A 6,353-nucleotide genomic window follows, 5' to 3' on the forward strand; every position below is an offset into this window, starting at 1 on the left:
TAGTTCCTCATGGTTTTCATAAGCAATATGGAATTAATGTAAATAGAAAACATGATAAATGATTTGAAATGTAGAGTTTAAGAAAATGCCTAATTTAAAATAAACAAGAAAAATTTGAAAATAAACCTCAATCCTAAGAAGAAAGAAAACTAAACTGAAATTTAAAAGTGAAATTCTAAACTAAGTATTTGTAACGCCCCAGAAATTTTATTTTTGCGAAGGTGTTATAGAACTGTGTATCTCCTTCAGTGGTTAAGTGCTCTGGGTGTGTGAGAGGTCCCAAGTTCAAGCCAGGACTTGGGCAAATTTTGGTATTTTTATGAATAAGCCCTATCTTTGGTCACTAGGCTTTTAAGTAAAAGTTGGCAAACAGTTAACAGAATTGGCCTACTGGTCTGGTGGATAAGTGGAGTGTTTGTGTGAAGGAGGTCCTGTGTTCAATTCTTTTTGATGGCGTGGAGATAGTATTTTTGCTCCAATTTCAGCTAAGAGTTATGTTGGGCAAAATTTTGAGTAGTTGTGTTTTTGTGGGTTAATAGGGAGTGATTTTAGGAGATAATGGGGGAGAGGTTATCAGACAATAATCTAATTATCTTTTTTTTTGGAAAAAAGTAGAGTTTCGATTTTTTCTCCAATTACCCAAACATTTTCTGACATTTTCTTCTTCTTTTTTCCTCCTCTGTCGATTCTTTCCCCTAGTTGCTGTCAAAATTTCCATTATTTTTCCCCTTGCATTTTTTTCTTTATTTTCCAATTGATTTGGTTGTTCATCGTTGGTTGCATGTGGTTGGTAAGTAACGGTTTTGTCTATTGTTAATCGTTCTTGGCTAATCTCTGAAAGGGGGATTCCTTTTTGGTGTTCAGGAGTTAATTAAGGGGCTGGTGGTTTTGAATTGATATTGTGATTGTGCGAAGTCATGGTTACTCAAGCGAGGTAAGGGTTTTGTTAGGTTTCTGGTCGAGTTCCTTCCAAAATTAGTTGATTAAAAACGAATTAAGTGATTAATCTGGAGATTTATTGGTCAATTTTTAGGTTCTGGAGTCTTAGGAGTGCTTACGCATCAAAAACAATACCAGGTGTGTACTCAAAATACAGAAAATAGGATTCAGTGAAAAGACAAAATTACTTGCTGTCGAGAAATAAGAGAAATAAGAGAAAATGATGCGAAAAATTGTAGAAAAAGGACATATGGGTGTTATAATATTGGAAATCAACATTCTGCACTACAATATTTTTGGACAGTAGCAATAATCTAACTTTTAAAAATCATCTAAAATAGTGAAAAATGAGTTAGAGGTTGAATAAAATATGAAATTAAATTTTGTTAAGTATAGTTTTCATGGAAGAAACATTGTAAGCAATGAAGTTGTAAGTTATGAGATATAATGAATTTTGTAAGACAAGGTCGAATGGTTTCGAGTTCCTATGTTTTGACTTTGGAAAATCATCAAAAACTGTAAAAAGAAAAATTAGAGACTTAAATTTATTCCTTTAAATCCTTAATGAGTCTATTTTCAATAGAAATAAACAAAAACATCATCCAATTTTTGTACTAAGAGATAAATAATTTTTAGTAAGGAAAGGTTGAAGCTATCAAACAACATAATAAGGATAACTTTGAATATTTTACTCTACTTATTTGATAAGCTATAAATTCTACAAATTTTATGGTAGAAAGGTATTTGAGTCTAGTTTTGAAAAAATCAAACGAATCTTAATTTGGAATTCTATAGCTCAAGATATAAATAATTAAGTAACAATGACTCAAGTAGACAACTCTGAATGATCATATAAGTAAACAGTGAAAAATATATGAATATTTAGCTAGCATGGGTTACATTAAAAATGGATCACACGGTCAAGGCCAATTTGGGCTGAGTGGGCCACACGAGCACACATGGGCCCGTCTTTATCGAAATGATCCTAAGGTTGCACGGGTCGCCCAGGACAACTGTGAACCTACTGTAAGGTCTATAAGCGCTACTTAGACCCCTAAATGTGTGAAATTGACTGAATGATTAGAAACACAAAAATTTTCATTTTTACATGCCTTTTTTAACTTAAAATCATAAAGTTTCGATAAAATTCTTGTCGTAAAAATAATTAATTTTTACAAAATAATTAAAGTGCACTTAAAATATAAACATGTTGAATTTTAGTTAATTTTATAATTAATTTTGATGAATTTTGGTTATTTTCGATAGATTTGCACAAAGGGCAAAAAATGGCTTTGCTAGAAGCGCAAAATCGAGAAGCAATTTGAAGTATCGAGGCAAACTAAATTTTAGACTAAGATGGTCCAAAATTATATGTATTAATTCATAAGATAATTAATTTTAATTTCTATCTAATTTAATTTGGGTTAATAAATTATTATTTGTTAATTATGAAAAAGTGGTCCATTTGAACTGAACCGAGTGAACTGAACCGTCCAAGAAATGGACAGCCCAAAAACCATCCCAAGAGCTGACCCAAATCAGCTTATCGGCTGATTAGTTAAGCTTTCAAAGAGGCCCTTGAAGACTTGTTCAAGTTGCATTCAAAGCCCTCCACAATTGGTGGCTTTATAGATTTGCCCCAAGCCTAAATTAGAAAAATTGAAACTATCAACCTTGCCAATATGTGGCCAACAAAGGGAGGGATCTATGGCTCATAATTTTAGTTATTTTTAGTAGCCCTCCTCTGCTATAAAAAACCATTTAGGCTGGTCATTTGAAAAACACACCTCAAGCATTCACATCTTTCCTCTCTTCTCTCCACTTTCTCTCTTCTTTTCTATTCCAAAATTCTCTTACTCTCTTGCTGATTTCTCCTCTTGAGAAAGGGACATTCATCAGCTATTTGGAGCAGTAATTAAGTGTTCATAGAAGCCTTGGTCGATAAGGACAACGAAGAACGAAGAACGAAGCAACTAGTCAAGCCACGAAAATACACCCGATTTGATTCTTGTTCCCTATCTCTTTAATTTTAGTTGTTGTTTTGCTGAACATACCTATGAATACTTATGTTGTTGGAATGGTTAATTTCATCAATTTAGCTTGAATTTAATTCGTGTTAGTTTGATTGCATTTCGTTTATTAAAATTATTGAAATTGTGTTATGTTGTTATAGGCCTAGTAATATGCTTTGATTAAGTAAAATCATGACTAAGTTATTCTTACATTACAATTGTTAGGTAACTAATGAATTAATTATTTAAATGGATTGAAATTGTAATTAATGGACACAATACTTAATCAGTGCGTGTTTAATCATCTAAGCTAGTTGAGGGTTAGATTACCAATGCTGGTGATACATTTGCCTTGCATAACTTGTAAGATTATTGTGATTAAACTATTTCAAGGTAAGGATACTTTGTTACCTCACATAGTCTTTTATGTGCTTATTAAATCAAGTGAATTGTTTGAATTGACATAGGGATATGTATAAGAGATTATTTCGATTTAATAAGTATGTATGTGTAATAACATATTTGCCTATTAAGATTTGTTTAATCTGTTGAATTGACATAGGGATATAGTCAAGAGATAAATGGATTTTGGTAGGTGAGTATGTTCATAAGTTAGGAAATTACCGAGTTGCCGTGAACTTATTAGTAAAAATATAAACATGAGTTTAATAATTCTAAGTTAAGAAATGTAATTAATCTAACACAATTATGTCATATTGATTAAAATCGTGTTTTGAAATCGTGCATTTGAGATTTATTTATTTAGTTCACTTATTTTAAAATCTTAGTTTTTAATCATCCACTTCAAACAAAATATTTTTCTTGACCAAAGTGTTTTAAATAGCATTCATAAATAATTCTTTTCACAATTCCTGTGGGTACGATAAGTCGACATTTACTTGTCACTTTATTACTTGTTGCGATTGTATACACTTGCACATTTCTGTCGTTCCAAGTTTTTGGCGTCGTTGCCTTGGACTGTGTTTTTAAAAAAGTCATTATTTTTGAAGTTGTTAGTTTTTCATTTTTGTTTATTTTTCTGTTCAAATTTTAACTTAGTATTTTTGTTTATGAGTATTAACTGAATCATCGATTTACTCCCTGTAGACCCTAAGATTGAACGAACTTTTCGACAGCTAAGAAGACAGGCAAGTCAGAGAAGGACTAAAGAGATGAACTTCGAAAATTTGAATCAAGGAAATGGAGCAAACCTTGCTCAAAATCCTATCCTTATTGCTGATGATAGGGATAGAGCTTTGAGATAGTATGTCATGCCAGTATTTCATTATCTTAATCCGGTTTTAGAAGACCCAAAATTGAGGCACAACAGTTTGATTTAAAGCTTGTCATGTTCCAGATGCTTCAGAAAGTGGGCCAATTCAGTGGAATGCCTACCGAAGATCGTCACCTACACTTAAGACTGTTTATGGAGGCGAGCGATTATTTCAAGTTAGCCGGAGTACCTGAAGATGCATTACGATTGAAGTTGTTCCTATATTCACTAAGGGACAGAGCTCGAGCTTGGTTAAACTCATTACAATGAAACTCAATTTCAACATGGCAAGAGTTAGCAGAAAAATTCCTTATGAAGTATTTCCAGCCTAGCAAGAATGCTAAGTTGAGGAACGAGATCTCTGCTTTCCAACAAATGGATGATGAGTCATTGTATGAGGCATGGGAAAGGTACAAAGAGTTATTACAGAAGTGCCCTCATCACGGAATCCCACATTGCATACAACTTGAGACATTTTATAATTGTCTTAATGCTCACACGAGGATGGTAGTGGACGCTTATGCTAATGGTGCTCTCATTTCTAAGTCTTATAATGAGGCTTATGAAATCATTGAGAGGATTGCTAGTAACAATTATCAATGGCCAACGAATCGAGTAGCGTCAGGAAGACGAGTCGCTGGAATACATGAAGTAGACTCTCTTACTGCACTCGCATCTCAAGTATCAATAATATCCACAATGTTAAAAAATCTTAGTACTAATGGGTGTAATAGTTTTCCAGCACAGCCACTGAATCAATTTGAAAATGTAGCTTGTGTTTATTGTAGGGAAGGACATTTGTTAAAAGAATGTCCATCGAACCCAGAATCTGTGTATCACATGGGTAACCAGAACTAAAATCGAGGAAGGCAAGGGCTGCAATCCAATTTCTATAACCCATCATGGGGAAACCACCCGAATTTTTCCTAGAGTAACCAGGGGGCAGGAACCAGTAACAATTATGTCCAACCTAGATCGACCCAGCCACCTAGTTTTTCCCAACAAGCTCAGAAACCAACCCAAGCTGAACCATCCAATATCCTTGAGAATCTATTGAAGGCATATGATACGAGATCAAAGGCTCGACAAATGCGTTCCAAACTAAATGGGACCATTCAGGAGTTTGTTAGCAAGGCCTTAGATGCGTACATGAAAGAACGGGAAAATCAAGATTTCAAATATTGGGAATCTTGGTCCAAGAAACCAAATCTTGCAGCCAAAGCGCATTGGATCTCCGTTACGAGCATCAACGATTCAATTTCAGTAGGAGATGGATCACAAGCCCAAATTCTTGAAGGCAAGGCCCAATAAGAAGATTCCAAGCCCAATCAAGAAATCCACCCATACTTATTTGAAAATCAGGCCAAATTGTCGAAGTGGCCCAAGTTGTAAAGTTTTATTTTTATTTTTATTTTTATTTATTTATTTTTACTTAGTTTAATTTTTATGTAAATATTCAGTCCTAGAGTCCCAAATAAAGACCCTTGGCTGAATTTCCATATTAAAATAATTAGGATTTTTTTTTATTTTAGTTTTCTAATTAGATTAGGACTAGTTATAAGGCCTATTTAAAGGCATGGCTAGCCACCTTGTAAACAACTTCTCAATTATATCAAAAATTTCAGATTTGTTTAAGTGCAGAATTCTCTTTGAGTTTTTTCTCCAAGAATTCTCTCTTGGGTTTTCTTTAGAAGTTGTTTTAACAATATTTTGATTGTGGGAGCCATCTTCAGCCTTCTTCTTGCCATTGATATTCTTTGGAGGGGAGATTAGAGCCGTTTGAAGGGAGTTGTGAGATCTTTCGGGATTTCAAGGCTTCTTAGGACATATCTTTTAATTTCTTGCTGTCAATTCTTTCTTTATTTCTACTTGTGCTGAATCTTTATCTAATTTATTTTCTGTTCTTATTGTGTTTTCAGCCTTTTTCTATCTTAAGGAATCAACCCAAAATCCCCAATTTCTAGGGTTCTTCCATACTCTTTTGGGTGAAATTAGATTGTCGAAATTTGGGAAAACTATCTTGGTGTTCAATTGGGCGAATCGCAATCTCCTTGAGGGTTTCAAGAACCCTTATTTACAATTATTTCTATTCTCAATTTGATTCTTTCTTTGTTTTGGGGATTTTATTT

At 33.6% G+C, this 6,353-nt stretch overlaps 1 non-coding gene across 1 annotated transcript; it reads right to left on the bottom strand.

Moving 5' to 3' along the window:
• Positions 1–4,566: 4,566 nt before the first annotated feature.
• On the bottom strand, positions 4,567–4,673 carry LOC128040044 (small nucleolar RNA R71). The gene has a single exon (XR_008194704.1). It is a non-coding gene; the product is annotated as a small nucleolar RNA R71 (small nucleolar RNA).
• Between the last annotated feature and the right edge of the window lie 1,680 nt (positions 4,674–6,353).

This window comes from Gossypium raimondii, chromosome 3, assembly GCF_025698545.1.
Source record: "Gossypium raimondii isolate GPD5lz chromosome 3, ASM2569854v1, whole genome shotgun sequence".
Classification (NCBI taxonomy): Eukaryota; Viridiplantae; Streptophyta; class Magnoliopsida; order Malvales; family Malvaceae; genus Gossypium; species Gossypium raimondii.